The 17,839-nt window shown below is 48.9% G+C and overlaps 1 long non-coding RNA gene across 1 annotated transcript; it reads right to left on the bottom strand.

The window, feature by feature from the left end:
* Positions 1–11,502: 11,502 nt before the first annotated feature.
* LOC121031044 (uncharacterized) lies at positions 11,503–13,596 on the bottom strand. The gene is made up of 2 exons (XR_005790530.1): positions 13,293–13,596; positions 11,503–11,821 (listed from the first exon to the last, which is right to left on the bottom strand). It is a non-coding gene; the product is annotated as an uncharacterized LOC121031044 (long non-coding RNA).
* Positions 13,597–17,839: the final 4,243 nt, after the last annotated feature.

Below are 17,839 nucleotides of genomic sequence, written 5' to 3'. Positions count from 1 at the left end.
TGAGATAAGCGGTAGGAGTGGGGGTGTTGCTGGTGGGGGAGGAGAAGGGTGGTGGGTAGGGAGGGTAGCTGGCGTGGGAGATGTTGCCCACGCATTCTTTTTTAAGCCAATAGTTCCAAGCTTGGAACGGGCGTCGAGACTGGACCACGAAGTGCTGTCTCCTATGTGCTCCACGGTGTGTGTTTGTACGAAGTCCTCGGGGCCCTCCCGTGGGACACGACCCCTGCCTCGCAAGGACAGATGCTGTCCCTCCCCTCTCTTCTTTGCTGTACTTCCTACAGCCCCTGTGAACTTCCCCATCTGGCCGTGACCAGTCTCCAAAGGGCATGACCACGGTTCTAACTCGGCTTTTCATGTTCCCAGCTCTGGCTTTGGAAGTCGCCCAGAGGAAGGAGCAGGATTAAGGAGAAATGTGAACGCATCCTTCCTGTGTATTGTTTCCCCCAGAGCCAGGATGGCCAGCACTTGGACATATTTTGAGCCAGAGATTTAGAGTCTAAGTTAATTTGGGAGAAAGGAGCTTTTGTTCTTAAGGAATTTAAAGCTCAAGAAGAGGGTGTCACATTCTATAGCTGTGACAAATTGAAGAGAGAAAAAAAGCGGTCTTTCCAAGGATGGGGTTAATTTACACAGTATGCAGAAAACTGAGCCGGGTCTCAGGAAAATGAAAATCAGGAAAGCCAGCAGTGGCCCGGGCAAAAGCCAAATTAATCTCTAGAACCTGCGTTGGCTTGTCAAAAAGTAAACACAGGTGAGTTCCAACGGCAACGGCGGTAAAGGAAGGTGGGGGGAGTTCCTTCCCCTTCCACCGTGGGGACATAAAACCCCCACCAGCCTGTGAGCTGCCCGAGGTAGAAATCATCACGTTTGGTCCCTTGGTGACTTACAAGATGTCTGGCCCTCAGCAGGGTCTCACCCACCGCGGGCAGAATGAATGACTGAATGCCAGTCCCAACAAAGGAAGGAGGAAGTGAAAGACGAGCGGATAAGGCCCCATTGCAGCCCACATGTCACTGATAACGGTGATAAGATGAAGGACAAAGTGGACTGAGTTATGCTACCACTTCGACTTTGTCTAACTTTGTGCAAACGCTTCGTGTTCGGCTGGGATAATGGGAGTCCCTGGACGGGTAACAAACAAGTGAGTGAGCAGAGAAGTGGTGTCTTCCATTTGCAGCCATTTACAGTTTGCAAAGCTATCACGTGCACATTTTTTCCGTAGAGTCTGTAAACCACCCCATGCACAGGCATGACAAATAGTACTTTCTCCTTTGATGAATAATCAAACTGCAATTTGAAGGCCTGAAATAACTGAAATCACAGAGCTAAAAGTGGCAGAGCACACATTTTTGACCTGTGGTTCTGGCTTTCAGGGGGCCCACGCTCTGGAACAAAAAAAATCCCACCCATGTGTTCAGCCCCGTCATCGCCACGCAGAGCCTTTTCTTTCTTTCTTTCTTTCTTTTTTGACCCAGGTGTCCAGGAATAACATTGGGTCTGGTTTTGTGCAGGTTGTTCATTTTTTTTTTTACAATTTTTTTTTTTTTTTTTTTTTTTTACAAATTGTGCCATTAAATTATGAAATGTGTGACTCAAAAGAGTCACATCTCCTCCTGCCAACAAAACCATCCGTTTCTCACATCTCACGAACGAACGTCAGAAATGCCCATTTTCGTTTCTGCCCTTCCGGCGATTTCCCCACCTCCCCGCTGTCTGCCCCCGTTTCTTTGCTCGTTTTCCCCAGGCTGGTCTTCTTTTCGGAACTTGAGAAGCATTTTTGCCTTCCCACTTGCTGCTGTGCTCGCTTCGCTTCGAATGTGTGCTCTCCTCCTGCCTCTTTACTTTTCCCCAAGGCCCTGGAGTTGCTTTCTTTGGAGACAGCCTCTACCCACTCTTTCTTTCCAGCGCGGGGGCCAGCTGGCCCCCGAAATCAATCAGGGGCCCATCAGAGACCGGGCTGGCCGCTGTCACTCCCGCCGTGGAATTTAGGTGAGTTCCCCGGAGGCCCTTTAGAGCAAACGGGTCCAGAGTCGGCTCTGCCTCAGGGAATCCTCCCATTTCCCGACGCCTCAAGGATGTCTTTATCTGCTAAGCCATCGAGTTTCTACTGGAGGAGCGTGGACTCTCTTTGTGTTCCTTCCCTCTCTCCTGTGTCTTTTTTCTTTTTTAAAACGGGCTGCCTGGTCTCCCAGGAGGCTGTCAATAGGCTTCGCCCACTCTGCCCTCTCCGCAGCTCTCTCTTGCCCATTTTTAAAGTTTCCCTTTTCAGCACCGATTTCAGCCAGCCTCCCACGCCCTTAGCCTTCCTGGGGCGGCGTGCCCTGTACTGCCCGGTTTAGGTGCTGGAGGAGTTTAAGAGAACTTTCAGTCCGGGAATTCCAAACATTTGTGTGTTTTCCTTGGGGTCCATCCATGCACTTCTGGGGAAGCTGGGATGCTCCAAAGTCTCATGCAAAGTGTCAAGGGTCTGGCCACTAAAGGGGTAGCGGACGAGAGACCCCACAGATTCCCATTTTGTTCCCAGGAGGCTCCCCTGGCCCAGCCCCCTCGTTTCACAGATCCGCAAATGCAGTCCTGTGGAGCTAATGGGTGTGAGCTGGGAGCCCCACGTGGGGCCTCTCTTATTTGTGCTCTGCCGTATCTGCGTGGATCTTTCTGCCCCTCGAGGCTTCCCTTAACACTCCTCCTCCGTCCCGGGTTTTCCCTTTGGATTCTTGCTTTCCCGCATGGGCACACACATCACGTACTCCCTTATGCTTCCACAGGACTGGGGGCTCACTGCATAATTGGTGGGGCCCACGGCAAAATCGAAAAAGTGGGTCCCAGCAGAGGGTGGGAACGCGATTGCGAGTTTGGTGCGGGGCAGCTGCCTGGGTCCCTGCATGGGGGATGCGTGGGAGGTCCATGTTCAAGTGTGCATTGAATCAGCCGTGGAGCTGCAAACCCGGGAGGCCGCCATACCTCACCCCGCATGACACACTGTGGGGCACACGCTGACCCTAACCCTCCCCGCACCTGAACCCAGGCCAGGGCAGGTTAGCAGTGGAACATGGCCTGCCATGGCGCCAGGCAAAGGGCGGCCGCCGTGGTGGAGGGGGTGGGGGAGGAGAGAGGAGGCCATCTGGGGCCTGGGAAACAGGATTCAGACTGCAGGCTGTGGACACCCTAGCCCAGAGAGGCAATGGGGGGTGGACCCCACGTGAACAGAGGCTCCAGGCCTCCTGGACATGCTCCTTGGTCCCACTGGACTTGACTTACACGACCAAAGATGGAAGTGTTAGGAAGCTCCAGATGGCAACAACTGAACATCAAACTGAGTGTGGACCCTCCTGCATGGGTCACGTGCCCATGAAGTGTCCTGACAGCCTGGGACAGTTTTCAAAGCACGTTCACATCCTTGCCTTTGTTCTGACCTCTAGATAGCCCTTTGACTCAAACCGATTGGGTGTCTTAAGCCTTATTTTACAGGCAAAGACAAGACTCCACCAGGCATAGCTTACATACGTGAGTTCTGGAGTCAGACAGCTCAAATATGGGCTGGGCCTCAGAGGGGTGAAGGTTCTTCTTCAGGGTTGTTATGGGATCACAACAAATAATGTATGGAACACGTTCCCTGGTGCCAGATGCAGTCAGAATGCTCCATAAATGGAGATGTTAGTGTGCCCAGCGGATGTATCTGGCTTTTCCCAAAATTCTGTTCATGAACACTGTCACCATTTTTCAGTTTTTACATCTTATCTGTACCATTATTGGCTTAATATTTTTTTAATTTAAATCTATCTACTTCTTTTACACTTCCAGTGTTATTTAATTTAATTTTATTTCAAGTGGTTTTTTAAATTTATTTCTGAGAGAGACAGCGCAAGTGGGGCAGGAGCAGAGAGAGAGGGGGACAGAGGATCTGAAGGGGGCTCCGTGCTGACAGCAGATGTGGGGCTTGAATTCATGAACCGTGAGATCACGACCTGAGCGCGAAGTCAGACGCTCAACTGACTGAGCCACCCAGACGCCCCTCCCATTTTGTTTTATAGGGTAACTTCATTTTACTGTCGAGAATGAAAGACCAGCATCACTCATCTTAAATAGAAAGGTAACGTAAATTCGTGGAAAACAACAATGGTATGAAAATCTGGCCAGATACTTTTGCTTGCTGAACACTCTGAGCTTGTACCTATTCTTTGTTAAAGAGGGAAATTAGCAAGGATTAAAGACTCAACCTCGCCCTGAGATTTCTCTTTGACTTCATCTTCAGGAAATCATTTTGTCACTATCCTATTCAATGTTACCCTGTGTTCAGCTGGTGCCTGTACCATGACCACGAACTCTTGTGCGTTTCTTCGCCTGCCACGCTTTGGGAGAGCCTAGACACGAGGTTAGGACGCAGTGGAGCCAAGTTTCACAAAACGTGTAGCATGACTGCAAAAAACTAGAAACCCACACAAAGCAGCTCCAAATGTTTTTCAAGGACACATGGACTGAAAGAATTCACATTGGCTCCTTAATAGTGATCACCTCTGAGGAAGGGAAGAGGAAAGCGTTGTTGGCAAAGGGACTTGCACCAGAATCCCAACATTTTAATTGTTTTACCAAAAAATGCTTGAAATAGGGAAATACTTTTACAGTTGTTAATTCTGCATCGTGAGGGTGTGATTATGTAGCGTTCTTCAGACTTTTACGTGTTTTTGAGTTTTCTTAAATGTAAAAGACAATAAAAGGGAAAAGGAAGAAAAGAAGCTCAATCAGGCAAAATGCTCCCAGATACGGATGCAGGGAAGGATCAAAATGCTTTGGTAAATCAGGGACTGTATCAGTTTGCTACAGCTGCTGTAAGAAATACCATTGACTGCGTGGCTTAACCAATAGAAATTTATTGTCTCACAGTTGTGGAGGCTGGAAGTCCAAGATCAAGGTGCCAAAAGGTCTGGTTTCCTCTGAGGCCACGCTCCTTGGTTTGCAGGTCGCCGCTGCCTCTCTGTGTCCTCGCACGGTCTTCCCTCTGTGCGTGCCTGTGTCTTAATTTCCTCTTATAAGGACACCAGTCAGACTGGATTCGAGCCCACCCAAATGATCTCATTTTCCCATAACTACTTCTCCAAAGACCCTATCTTTAAATGTAGTCATATCCTGAAGTATTGGGGGTTAGCACTTCAACACATGAATTTGGGGGGCACAGTTCAGCCCATAACTCTTTAATTAATGACCCCTGCTGACCTACTTCATTATACAGGAGTTTCTTGTCACCTCCCTTTACTGATTCTCTCGACCTTCCCTCTTCTTCCCAATGTCCTGGACATCCAGGAAGGGTTTCCTGATTGCCCCACTGCTCGCTCCTTTTTGATCCTTCCTGGAATCAATTCCTGCCTCCTCCAGCCAGCCTACAGAGTTCCATCTGCCCTCCTTACCCCAGCTTAGCCCATCTCTCTCTCTCTCTCTCTCTTTTTAACGTTTATTTATTGTTTGAGAGAGAGAGAGCGGTTGGCGAGGCGGAGAGAGAGGGAAACACAGAATCTGAAGCAGGCTCCAGGGCTCTGAGCTTTCAGCACCGAGCATGACACGGGGCTCGAACCCACGGACCACAAGATCATGACCTGAGCCGAAGTTGGCTTAACTGCACCATGTGGGCGCCTCTAGCCCTGCCCATCGCTTTGAGTTCACTCCTGTCTTTGGATTCTCCACTCAGGAGCCCAATGGCACAGCCTCCACCCAGGTTGAATCTCTGCAGCTTCATGAGCCCAAACTACCTGCTCATTGACTGCACATGCGACACACTTCTCCCGCCTCCCATCTGCACACAAAATGCCTACGTCATCTATCTTGTCTCCTTTCTTGAGATGCTTCCGATGGGGCTGTCGGTGGCATTCGCCTGCCCTGTCTCCCTGTGGTTCTTACCGTTTTGAGCTCACAGACTGTATCAGTCAGCATCCAGTCAAGGGAGCAGGAACATCTCTAGACACTTAGCCAGATTAGGAACATACTACAGGGAATTGTTCACATGAGGGACGAGAGAGGAGAAGCCAGGCGGGGCGTGGTGAAGGACAGGAACATGGCGGCCCATGTGAACAAGGGCGACACGCTAGTGACGGTGGAAAGATAGCAGGACAGAAAGAACCTGGTCCCACCATTCCCCGGAGCTGCTCTCTAGCTCTGCACCGTGTGAACCCAGCCTGTTGAGTGGAAAGAAATAACTCCCGTTGCTTGCTTGGAGTCTCTGTTAGAGCTGCTTAGCTCAGACCCAAGAAATGCATCTCTTTTTACGTTGCCTGTTTGAGGGAAATCTGCAGAGACAGGCTCTCTCCCTTCCCCGGGGAGACAGAGCTGTGGCCTTGTTCTTGCCACCCGAAATGGCTTTAAAGGCCCTAAGGGCGCTCGTGATACAAATGCTGCAGTCTGGGTGACCAGCTGTCTCTGTTTGCCCAGGAACAAGAGGCTTCGTGCATGTGTAACTTGCACTGCTTAAATGGGGAGAGTCCCTGGCAAACCAGGATGGGCCTGTCACCCTCCCTTCTTGTGCTTGTAGCAAGCATCTACTTCCTCAGACAGAAAATCACCTGCCAGAGTCTCAACCCCGACCTCTCTTCCCGGGTCCAGGGTCAGACCACAGCCATTCTTGGTGAGTCTGGTTGCCTCCCGGTGCCTCTTTGAACGAGACATGGCGAGTTCTTCCGTGACCCCTGCTTCATTCCCGACGAGAATAAACACCATCTCCAGCCTCGACCTGCGGAACAGAATCACCACAGAGTTCCTCCAGCAGCCCTGACCCTCTGCACCCGAGATCTTTTCCAAGATAAATGCAATTTCTCTGGATCTGAGGCGCGTGTCACATTCCCTGCTTCTAGGAACCTGCCTGCCCACAAACGCGGGTCTCTGGTCTCATCCAAGTAGACGACAAGGGACAACGGGGTTCTCCCGCCACACAGTCCTTGCTCAATCGCGGTTTTCCTCCTCTCCGAAGGTAGCCTCTTGGTGAGGTTGTACCCATCAGCACGTTCTTTCTGTCATCCTGCTTCCATCTGGGGCACAGCTTGCCGGATTGGAGCAGTAGATTGAGCTCAGGCCTCTGTGTTGGGAAACATGCCTCTGCCTCTGTTCCCCCTGTCATGTCGGGCAAGCGGCCTCACCTTGCAGAGCCTCAGTTTCCCCACCTGTATAATGGAATGGTGTGGTAGGCTGAAAAATGGCCCCGGAAACATATCACTATCCTAATTCCTGGAATTTACAAATGTTACCTTATTTGGAAAAAAAGAGTCTTTGCAGATGTGATTAAGGACCTTCAAATGGGGAGATTATCCTGGATTAGTTGAGTGGGCCCTAAATGCTCTGACAGATGCCCTTAAAAGATGGAGGTAGAGGGAAACTCCCGGACAAAAGAGGAGGGAGCGGTGTGACCAAGGAGGTGAAGATTAGTGATGCTGCCACAAGCCCAGGTATACTGGCTGCCACCAGAGTCTGGGAGAGACAAGGAGCAGATTCTCCCTTTAGGCCTCCGAGGGAGCACATCTCTGCTGTTATGGCCTGACCTGTGCCCTCTCAAAACCCATATGCTGAAGTCTTAACCCCCAGTACCTCAGGATACAGCCACATTTAGAAATAAGGCTTGTAAAGAGGTGGTTGAGTTAAAATGAGGCTATTAGGATGGGGCCCCAATAGGACTGCTGTCCATATGAGGTACACATGTGTGCCCAGAGGGAGGACCGCTGAAGACACAGTGAGAAGGCGGCCATCTGCAAGTCAAGAAGAGAGGCCTCAGCAGAAACCAACCTGGCCGGCATATTGTTCTTGAACTTCCAGCTTCCAAACTGTGAGAAAGTACATTGCTGTCGGTTAAGCCACTTAGCGTGTGGTACTTTATCATGGCAGGCCCCGGAAATTAATGCGGGTGGTGATACCTAACCCAGGCTCGTTCTAGGATCGAGATGATCACAAGGGTGCCTGCTGGGCTGTGGGTGAGTACTTTCTACATTTTAGTGGTATCTGAATTCTCCTTTCTTGGAGACTTTTCTACACCCAAGCAGAAGTAAAATAACTACAACAATCACAAAAAATGATACACCAGCCATAGTGACTTTTTTCCTTTGGTCTTCTCTACTCCCTGACCACCCTTCCTATGTGTGTGTGTGTGTGGGTGTGGGTGTGTGTGTGGGTGTGGGTGTGCACATGCACACCTATTTCCCACCTTAATATTCCATCTTCCTCCAGTGAACTGCATCATCTATTGGGGCTCCATGAACAGCATCAATTTCCTGTTTATAGATCTGTCCCATCACCACTTACTAGTCGTGAGGATCGCAAACATTTATGGGATACTCATTTTATATGTAGCCAGGAATTGTGCTTTCTCTAAATTGTGTCATTTAATGCTCTGAGTATCCCTTCAATGTGGGTACTATTATTATTCCAACTCGACAGATAGAGAGACAGACAGAGTTTGACCGAGGAAGCGGCACAGCTGGGAGGCAAGCCCAGGTAGCTGGCGCCCAGGCCCACACCCTCACCTCCTCTTAAATCTCCCGAGGGCAGGAATCCACCCTGCCTTAGTCAACCTTTATTCTCTACCATGTGCTTGGCACAGAGTTTGGACTCAACAAAGGCCGGCTGGATGAACAAGTGAATGACACTTTCCACATGCCAAAGAAAAGTCAAGAAGATGTTCTCCAGAACTCTGCTCGGTCCAGCGTCTCTTTATCTTGACTCTGCTGCTGTTACTGCGACAGCGGTCTGACCACGGACAGTCCTACACGGCCCACGTCCATCACACGCCTGTCACACTCTCTGCCCTCAGCCTTTTTGACCAAAGCCCCCGCTGCCCTCTCCATCCACTCCATCCACTCAGCAGTGGCCTTGTCTCCCCCCATGGCCACTACTCATCCGTGTGGATGGGAGAGACTGGAATTCTCAGACGTCTAGTGAGAGGGGTCTAGATTCCACAAGAATCTGGAAACTGCACAGGGCCATGGTAACGCCACACATGTTTGCTCTTCCAACTTACGGAAGAGAAAACTGAGGTCCAGAGGTATTAAATCCTTGCCCAAAGCCACAGAAGACTGGGTGTCATGTTTGACTTCCAGTCAGGCCTCTTTCCAATATACCAAGTCAGTACAAAAGTGACCCAGTCTAGCAGAGAGAAGAAGATTGGGCTCAGAGCCTGGTTTCAATTCTTACCAACCATGTGTGGTTAGGTATGTTATGTAAATTCCCTAAGCTTGGGTCCCTTGGCCCACACAGTGAAGACAAGGCTATTTGCTTGCTGCCATTAGAACTACTGCTGGCCACAGAAGTCACCTGGCCAGACTCCTGCACGCAGATCGCAGACAGAATCCTGAACTACATACTTCAGGAACTGACCAGTCCAGACCTTGACCTGTCTCATTCCACCTGCCAGTCAAGGCCCTTTTGGGGAGCAGGCTGCTTTCCTATTAATAACGGGGAAGGGACTCAGAAAACCTTGATTCTCTATCACTGGCAGCTCCATCTGTCTCCAGACCAGGATCAGGAAAAAGGAGGGAAAAATGGTAGCTCGCCTGAATAATCCCATCCCTGAGTAACCTCATAACATCTCTTTGGAGTCAGGAAAATATTTACCTGGCAATGACGTTCTAACTTATTCAGTTGTCCCTCCTTCATAATGAATGCCTAATCACTATGGAAAATAATCTCTTCTAAACTATGTATTTCATAACATAACCCATACCAGAAATGTGTTCCCACGTCTCTTTTCTTCTAAATATTTTAAAACACATTTGAATGTAAACACACACACACACACACACACACACACACACGCACAACAATGTTCTATTTTTCTTAAATAGAAATCTGCAATAATGTTTTCATTGAACATAAAAGAGGCCAGCCCTGATGTCATCATTGTAAACTCCTAGAGCAGGGTTTCTCAACAGCCCCGCTATTGACATTTTGGACCAGAGAATTCTTTGTTGTGAGGCTGTCCCATGCAGCATCGGGTATTTAGAAGCATCCCTGGCTTCTACCCAGTAGATGCCAATAGCACCTCTCTTCCATCATGACAATGCAAAATGCTCCAAACATTGACAAACATTCCTTCCCTGGGCGGGGGGAGGGGGGGGAGGTGCAAAATCATCCCCTGTTAAGAACCACTGTCCTAGAGAAAGAGATGAGGCCTGTAAGACTCTCTTTGCCCTGCCCCACCTGAATTTAAGTTCTCTATAGAAGTGCTTTTGACAACACTGATGAATTAAATGTAAGGGTAGGAGTTGAGTGAGCAGGGAAGAAAATACATCCTTCGAATACACAAAATGCACTAGGCACTATGAAGGAATAGTAATACAATCACAAACTACGCCACGATTGTACATATCAGCCCCCTATCCTTCTGTCTCTTGGACTGAAGATGGGCCATCAGTTGATGAACATCTCAGAAAGTCTTCAGGGTCTTTATCTGTTTCCTTTTGTTGGTCCTTAGGAGGTAGGATGTGTTAGAACAATTATATTCTGAATTTCTTTGAACAGAAATTAGAGATGAAATGGAGAAGAACCAAAAGGAAGCACAAAAAGACCAATAGTGAAGAACCCTGGGCTTAGCAACGATGCGGGAGCAGTGACACACTGTTAGGGGAGAGAATGTTGTTGCCAAAGCCCAGCCAAAGGCCAGACAAAGTACTGGAGGAAGGGCTGTCTGACGAGAGGACTGCAAGGCAGGGATGGGGCAGGGCAATAAACTCCCCATGTGTCTTCCTCTTTTCCTGCTTTCTAATATCTAATCAGTACCTCCATTGGTGAAACCCAAACAGAAGGCCAGGGCAAAGGAGCCCGGATGATATCGTGCATAGAGGTCAGCCCCCCAAAGTCTTGGAGAAGGGCAGATGATGCATCTAGTGAGTTATAGGGGCAAATGGAGAATCATCAGCCACACAAGATATGTTCAGAGAAGAGTTCGTCAGCCTGAACTCTTTCCAAGAAAGAGTCCAAACACAAAAATTTCTCTGAGTCTCAGTATTCCTGACTGTGAAATGGGCAATGCCTGTGTCATGAAGTGGTAATGAGGATTCTATGATATGCCATACGGAGGGACCAAGCACAGGGCCTGGTACATTCTGGAGGTTCCATGTATGTCAGTTACTTTCACCTTTCCTGCACCTAAATGGCCCTGGACCAGATTACTTTTCCTGGTCTGGTGCTCCAAGTGACCTCTGTGCCTCTTTCCCTTTCTCAGTTCATTCACCCATTCATTTATTCAATACGTATACATTCACTGAGCACCAGATATGATCACTGCACGGACCAGAGTGGAGAGTGCAGACGTATGTGGCCCTGGCCTCTGTCCCTTCTTTCCTCACAGACCGGTCCCCACCTCTTTGATCGGGGCCCCTGGTTCCTCATTCCCGACTCTCATTGCTTTTATTTCTTCAACATGTACCTAGTGCCTACCTCTGACAAAGTCGTGAGGACGGCGGTAGGAAGAAAGAGCCCTTGTTTTTACCTGAGGAGGCTACTTAACTTTTCCAGGGATGCTGAGCCCAACGAGCAGAAGGCGGAAAAGTGGTTGGCTTTACTTTGAACATGAGTCCCTGTCAGAATCAGTTACACAACCACGCACGCAAGTGCAAAGGGTCCACCAAGAGAGTCAGAGGTGGAAAGACACGGAGAGGGCCCAGAGGCTTTCTGCAACGTCTGTCATCAGATTGCCACAGGCTTGGAGGCAGGAGGGTGTCCAGAGAGGACCACGTCCAGAGAAACTCTGGACGTGGTCTCATTCTCAGCCTTTCGTGTTCTGCGCATTGCCTTGCCATTCTAATCATCTGTGCTTCCAGCCCAAGTGTCACCTCCTAAGGCTCAGGGTTTTGATCTGTAACATGAAGAGGTTGGAGCAGATGAATTCTTAGTTGCCACAGAATAGTCTAGCTCTAATATTTTGAGTCTATAATCACGGGAAGGCTATGGGAGCTTTAGAACTGATTTTATGGTTTTGGATTGTCTGGCAGCTTCAATCATTTCAAGAAGGTTAAAGACTCTGGGATCGGGGCGCCTGGGTGGCGCAGTCGGTTGAGCGTCCGACTTCAGCCAGGTCACCATCTCGCGGTCCGTGAGTTCGAGCCCCGCGTCGGGCTCTGGGCTGATGGCTCAGAGCCTGGAGCCTGTTTCCGATTCTGTGTCTCCCTCTCTCTCTGCCCCTCCCCCGTTCATGCTCTGTCTCTCTCTGTCCCAAAAAAAAAAAAACGTTTAAAAAAAAAAAAAAAAAAAAAAAAAAAAAAAAAAAGACTCTGGGATCTGGACAAGTTTCCTTCCGAGCTACCACCCAAACTATTCTTGAAAAGAGCCTACAGAATGATTTTTCTACCAGGGGGCCTCAAGCTGGCCTCCAGATATGCAAACAATGCAAAGGGAGTGTGAAGCAGAGGACAAGAGCTAATTGGTGCCCCGGAGTCTGAGCCAAGGACCGGCTTGGGTGTGTGACCCTAAGGGGTGTGACTGAACTTGAAGGTTTAGTCACTTCAGCTATCAAAAGAATTATATCAAACTTGATGCGAAGCTGAATGTGGAGACCATTAATACATAATCACCATAATGATAACTCTTTACTGAGTGCTTACCCTATGTCAGAGGCCATGCTAAGCACTCGATAGGAATCTAACTCCATTTTCGCAACACTCTAAGGTACGTATTATTATTCCCAAGATACAGCTGGCAAAACTGAAGTTTAAAGGCATAAGTAACTTGCCCTAAATCCCTCGGCTGTTAAGTGAAGGATCTGGATCAGATCTGGGATTGAAACCCAGGTCTGTCTGACTCTGAGATCACTGACTAACTACCCGCTACGCTCTCAGAGCTCCAGCGGACTTTGGAAAAACTTTAGTTCATTATGTCTGCTTCTGAGGGACTGCTCGGTAGGATCACAATGTTCCCGATTTAAAGACCTTTGGGATAAACTTTGCAGATTTTCTGTATTCATTACCCCATCTCTGACCACGCTAATGTCTCAGCCAGCGCCCCTCCTCCCCTGTCCCCAGAGGTCTCTGGACCATGTTAATCTGTCTGGTTTACAAACTCTCTGGCTCCACATTCTCTAGCTGTTTCCATCTGCTGTCCTGTCTAAATTCTCTGGGAGGCCACAGGAAAGGAAGATAGCAAGGTGAGCAGAGGGGCCAAAGCAAGCAGAGGGATATCAGAGTATGTGATACAAAAGCTCTCCATGCCACCTACGGGATCCTTCAAAGTTCAAGAACGCTGCCCTTGGTCACCTTGATCTAGAGTTTATGAACTTGAGCTTTGGAGTCAGCTAGAGCTGGGTTCTAGGGGTAGTTTGGAAGTTAAGTTACCTCCTCTCTCCGAGCCTCAGCTCTCTAATGAAGTAGGAAGAAGTCCATGAGAGGTTGTTTTTTCCACTCCTGGAGGTCATGCCTCTGCAGTTTTCAGCACAGCACCTGTCGGTCACGTGGTAAATGCTCCAGACTGGTAGTTGCTATGGGTGGTAAGCTCTCATTGGCTGCCAGCTCAGCTCCTTCTCGCGTATGCCGTGCAGTGCCAAGCGGCTCATGTCCTTTCTGGGAGGTTCAAAGGCTTGCCTGCCTCTGAAACTCCCTTCTGATGCTGTTCCCCTTCCCAGTTTGTGAACAGAAACAGGTCCAGTGAGGCACCTGGCTGGCTCAGTTGGTGAAGCGTGTGACTGTTGATCTCAGGATCGTGAGTTCCAGCCTCATGTTTGGTGAAACAAGTCCCATGGCTTTGAGAAGACGCATGATTGACTAAGCACTGTTATCTAAGCACCAACTGTATACAGAACACTAAACTGGGCACGGAGGAACCATCTTCTTATGGAGCAGAGCATCTAGTTGGAGAAATAAGACCAATACTCATGAAAGAAGTAGGCTTTAAGAATACAAGACTGGGGCGCCTGGGTGGCTCAGTCGGTTAAGCGTCCGACTTCGGCTCAGGTCACGATCTCGCGGTTTGTGAGTTCGAGCCCCGCATTGGGCTCTGTGCCAGCAGCTCAGAGCCTGGAGCCTGCTTCGGATTCTGTGTCTCCCTCTCTCTCTGTCCCTCCCCCGCTCATGCTCTGTCTCTCTCTGTCTCAAAAATAAATAAAACATTAAAAAAAGAAAAAAAGAATACAAGACTGTGCATAACTCAGTGTTTTGCTGGGACAGCAAATGCTAAAGTTGGTTAAGACTCAACTAATGGCTCATCCAAATCCCTGACAGATCATTATCAGAGGCTCTGGGGACCCCAGGAACCTCATACTTAGTTATAAGTACAAACAGCCTGCAAGAGTCAGGATCATATTGCTGGCACGGGCCGTGGCAATGATTTGTGTGTGGGCTGTTTTCTCCATGTCCAGAGGGCAGAGCTCATGTTTGGGCTGGTAGGGTGTTTCCCACTCAATAAACAAAAAGTGGCCACAACCGGATTGGGGCAAAATGCTGAGGACAAAGAGCACTGAACTAGAGAGGTCAGGGGACCTGGGTCCTAATTCCATCATGACCATTGACTCCTTGTATGACCTTGAACAAGTCTCTTGCCCTTTTGTTTATGAAATGAAGAAGGCACATCAGATAGAAATTTTTGAATTGTGTTTCTTTTACTTTTTAATTTCTTTTAATGTGTATTTACTTTTGAGAGGGAGAGAGAGAGAGAGAGAGAGAGACAGGGTGTGAATGGGGGAGGGGCAGCGAGAGAGGGAGACAGAAACCGAAGCAGGCTCCAGGCTCTGAGCTGTCAGCACAGAGCACGATTCGGGGCTCCAACTCACGACCCGTGAGATCATGACCTGAGCCGAAGTCAGACGTTCAATTGACTAAGCCACCCAGCCACCCCTTGAATTGTGTTTCATGGTACCCTAAGGTTTCTAGAAATTCTGGAGCTTGGAGGAAGCTAGTGGGTCAAGGGGAAAGGTGAGTGGTGGTTTGAGACCATAGGCTATCCCTCTCCTACCTTTCTGTACCTTCAAACAGAGCAACTTCACTTATATCTTTTTACATGGTAGCTTTCTTGGAAAGTCACCTAACTTGTTTCTCTCCACCATGTTCCTTTTACACAAAGGTCAGCTGAGTCTCAGAGAGGTGAAGTAACTTGGTCAAAGTCATACAGTGAGTGGCAGGAATGGTATTAAAGTCTCCTCTCTTTTTAATTTATTTTTATTCATTTATTTTTAAACTTAATTTATTATTTTGAGAGAGAGAGAGAGAAATAGTTCACACACACGAGTGGGGGAGGGGCAGAGAGCTAGGCAGAGAGAGAATCCCAGGCAGGCTCCACACTGTCAGCACAGAGCCCAATAAGGGTCTCGAACTCACAAACGATGAGACCATGACCTGAGCCAAAGTCTGACGCTCAGCTGACTGAGCCACCCAGCTGCCCCTCTTCTCTTTTTTGAATATTTATTTATTTTTGAGAGAGAGTGAGGGAGAGAGAGTGTCAGTTGGGGAAGGGCAGAGAGAGGGTGGGGGGGGACGGAGGATCCGAAGCGAGCTCCATGCTCACAGCAGAGAACCCGATGCAGGGCTGGAATTCATGAACTACAAGATCATGACCTGAGCTGAAGGCGGATGCTTAACCAACTGAGCCACCCCAGGTGCCCTTAGAGTCCCTTTTGTGATGATGACAATTATTTGGTTGTTCTCCCGAAGATTTGGAACAGGTGTGCCTCCTAAATTCTGAAAGGGGCACGCTGAAAGCAGGGCAAAGGGTAGGGGCTGAGCACCCAGGAGCAAATCACATTTGAGCAGCGGCTCTGACAAAGTCCACCTGAAGTCCCAGCAACATCCGATGGAGAAGCTGCCACGAGCCTGGGTCCTTGATGACTCCCCGCCCTGGGTCGCCATAGGGGACCCAAGCCAAGGCAAAGAGGCCCACTGGTCCTTCCGAGGCATCTCTAGAGTGATTGTCACCTTCTCCACCCTCTGGCTCCCTAGCCCCTCTCCCCTCCTTTCTTCTGCCTGACATTCAAACCAGGACTCTGCATCTTTGCTGCCCCTCAAAGTCCACGTTCAATCCCAGTCTCTGCCAGTTCTCCTGCGAAGCATCTCTTGAATCCTCATCCTTCCCATCTCCCCTGCGGCCACCCGGTTCAGCCCGCAGCCACTGCCATAGCTGCCTGACGGGTTCCCCGCTCCCCTGTCTCCCTTCCACTGGAATCCCCAGACAGCAGCCAGACTGAACTTTCTTTCTTTCTTTCTTTCTTTCTTTCTTTCTTTCTTTCTTTCTTCTTTCTTTCTTTCTTTCTTTTTTAACGTTTATTTATTTTTGAGACAGAGAGACAGAGCATGAATGGGGGAGGGTCAGAGAGAGGGAGACACAGAATCTGAAACAGGCTCCAGGCTCCAAGCTGTCAGCACAGAGCCCGACGTGGGGCTCGAACTCACGGACCGCGAGATCATGACCTGAGCCGAAGTCGGACGCTTAACCGACTGAGCCACCCAGGCGCCCCAGACTGAACTTTCTAAGAACAAAATCTAATCAGGTTACTTTCCTGCATAAATCCTGTGACGGCCCCCAGGGTCCTCAAAGTCAAGGCTTATTCTGACCAGGGCTTACAGACTCCTGCGGACTCCCACCTGCCTTTCTAGCAATATTTCTCACTGTTCACCTCTCATTTTTGATTCTCCAGAAAAGCCGAACAACATGAACTTCTCTGACTATATCTCGCTCTTTCCTTCTCTCAGCTACTCTTACTTATTCCTCTCAAGTCTCGGTTGTGAAGTATCCTCGCTGGCATGACTATCCCCTCCATCATATTACACTCCCCAAGCTACATCATAGTTACTCATCTGCATCTCTCACTAGACTCTAAGCTCTGAGAGGGAAGGCGGTTTGTCTGGATCACTGTAGTGTCCCTGGCCACTGAGTGCAGTGACTTGTCACATAATCATCACTCCGTAAGAATGTGTCGAAAGAACAAGTTCTCCTTAGGCCAGCCGTGTCTTCACGTCACCGGGCCAGTGAAATAAAAGCTCCTGAGTGGGTGATGGGGTGAGCTGAGTGGTACCCCACCTATCTCCTCATTTCCCTGGGCTCAGCCTTTCCTAATCCATTCACATTTCTCGGCAGGTTGTGCAAGATTCCTGAAGGGGGTTTCCTGGGCAAATGCCTAGCCATTTTGCATTTATCAACAACAACCTGGGAGGCTGGAGGCCACAGAGAAGCACCAACTTGTATGTGAAGTCAGGGTTTTCAGGGACATCTCCTCTGCCTAGAGCATACCCTAGTTTGGCCCAAGCCAGAATTTTTCCTAGTAGGGTCCATCTAATCTGATCAAACTATAAAGAGGGGAGAGGAAATAAGGTAATGTATGTCATTTTCCATCAGAAAATGTCGACACTGCACACAGAATGGTTAACCCAGAGTGAAATAACAAGCATCTGTTCAAAGCTGATTTAACGTTTTCTTAAGACACCTCACATTGTTGCAAATCTCTCTGTGCTATAAAGAAGAAAGAAAAAGAAAAAGAAAGAAAGAAAGAAAGAAAGAAAGAACAGAGGGAAGGAAGGAAGGGAAGAAGGGAGGGAGCAAGGAAGGAAGGAAGGAGGAAGTGAGGGAGGAGGAAGGGAGGGAGGAAGGAAGGGAGGAATGAAAGAAAGAGAGAAGGGGGAAGGAGGGAGGAAGGTAGAAAGAAAGAGAAAGAAAAAGACAGAAACGAAACAAAACAGCCGTTTGGATTTGGGAACAAAGAGTCCCAGGACAGTTTCATTTCCACACCACAGTCACTGCAAAACAAGCCTTTGGAAAATGCTCTTTCGTTAACAAGCCTATTTACATGTCTTCTTGGGTCCTTGCAACAGTGCAAGAACTTCTTGCATCTTTTGACACCAAGAGCAAATCCTTTTCCTGCTTTTGAAGTCATCCTTGGTGGGGGGGAGGGGAGGGTGGG

The sequence above is a fragment of the Herpailurus yagouaroundi genome, unplaced genomic scaffold, assembly GCF_014898765.1.
Source record: "Herpailurus yagouaroundi ecotype Mexico unplaced genomic scaffold, PumYag 140, whole genome shotgun sequence".
Classification (NCBI taxonomy): Eukaryota; Metazoa; Chordata; class Mammalia; order Carnivora; family Felidae; genus Herpailurus; species Herpailurus yagouaroundi.
Note: the sequence above shows the minus strand (reverse complement) of the source record. Positions and strands in the feature narration are given on the sequence as shown.